Raw genomic sequence first — 2,139 nt, forward strand, 5'->3', positions numbered from 1 at the left:
AGCCGTACTCATTTTCGATACCTCATTGAATTTTTTATAACAACATATTACCCAAATCATGGTAATTTCCTTTTTCCTTCTCAAATCATTGTGGTAAGAAAGTTTGTCATCTTTGATTATTCAAAAATATCATGATATGATCCATGAATTTTTTTTATTTCCACCTTCACACTTTCAAAATTAAACAGAGAAGCTTTTCTTTTCTGAAATTTGATCAACTTTATAGAATTTCAAAGTTGAATAAAGATTTTTTCTCTTTTCCACAATTATATCTAACAACTGCTAATAATCGCTTCTCAAGAACTTCTTTTTATAGACATACTTGTACATACCTTAATAGAGTACGTAACTCCTTCCAAAGTGTTCCAATATGTACCTATAACTTAATAAAGTTCAAATTTGTCTAACATTGGCTTGTTGAAGAATTCAACAATAACTTGTCGAAAATATTATTTTTGATGATTTTTTTACTAGAAGGACAAAAGCAAAAATACTTATCATCATTAAATATTATTTTCGACATACTCATATTCAACCATTTCCCTTTCCTTCTTCTTTTCTTTATTTTTTCAACTTGTCAAACTCTCTTAGCCAAATGGGCTAAATCAGGAATATGCACATTGAGTCATTTTCGACGCATATAAAAGCCAAGACCTTTAATGACTATTTTGACGATCTTGCTTTTAAGGATCGACACATAACATCAATTGCGAGCATTTTTTAATCGAATTATATAGTCATTTATTGATTCTCCATCATCTCGTTTTATTGCAAGCAAATCTGTCAACGAGACATTCAACTCTGCCCTATAAAATTGAACATGAAAAACATTTTTTAATTGTGCCGACGTCAAAATCGAATTGGGTCTTAGATTTGAAAACCAAATGAAAGCATTTTTTGTTAATGAAGAAGGAAAAAACTTCATTCTCATGTTTTTTTATTATTTTCCAAATTTCCTAATTCGACCATATAGCGAGCTATAAGCTCGACAGTTGATTCTCCAGCCTCACCTGCAAATTTTGTAATTATTTTGGGATTTTTTACACCCCTTGACACTTCTGTCATTTGTACTGCAGTAGGAAAAGCAGAAACAAAATATGGTCGATGAATGAGACCCATGTTGATACTCATTCTATTAAGAACATCCTCGACGATCCTTGTCACCGGGTATTGATATCCACGCTGTGTGTGAAGTCTATTCAAAACTTCATCAGCATTTTGATCTCGTCGAATGAGATAAAGGATATTTTCTTTCCTTTTAGGATTATTAAATACATTCTCCTCATTATATCCTACGTTCTCCTGGTCTACTACCAAATCTTGGGGAATAGGCTACCCCTCATCATAATCGATAATTCGGACAATTCTCTCGACTTGTTTAACCAGTCAATCATATTTTGACTCATTGTCAGCCAGGATAAGATTCAAAATAGTAGTCATCTGGTGAGTCAACAGGTTGACTAAATCATGATGCTTTTCATCAATATATTGTCAAAACTCAACCATCGATCCTGAATTATTCGACGAAGAGCCCACTTGATAATCTCGACTAACGTTAGGATATGAAAAACAAGGTTGGTTAGAAATCATAACTGGCGCATTTCCAAATCTGACTGGAAATGTGTAAATGCCCATAGAAGGCGTATAGCCAGGAGGAAGGCCAAATGAAGGCCAACCTGCGGTTACTTGCGGTTGATTCTGCACTGGGGTGATCCTAGGGCGTGGATTTCGCCCACAACCACCAACACTTGCATCAATAACTGCAATATTCTCCCTAGAATTATACTCTGCATGTGGAATCAAATTTGCAAAAGTTTGTGTAGCAGTTATTGGGGCATTCTTACTTGTTTCTGCATTGCCATTTGAAACTTCTTCAGACATGGTAACAATTCTACCACTTCTTAATTGCATGCACCAAACATCAACACTGTATGCACAATGCAATAGTTGAAAACAACAAATTTTGACACAATTAAATTTTAAAATGGTCCCAATGGACATGCCAATATGTTTTATCGATTTTTAACAAATTGAACGTGATTCAACATCTAGTGGTTTAGGAGCGAAACCTACTCCTCTTTGTGAGTACCTGTTTTATTTGCATCAAAATCCATGGCTTTGATAATGATAACGAAGAAG

The sequence above is a fragment of the Arachis ipaensis genome, chromosome B4, assembly GCF_059453495.1.
Source record: "Arachis ipaensis isolate K30076 ecotype BB chromosome B4, ASM5945349v1, whole genome shotgun sequence".
NCBI lineage: Eukaryota > Viridiplantae > Streptophyta > Magnoliopsida > Fabales > Fabaceae > Arachis > Arachis ipaensis.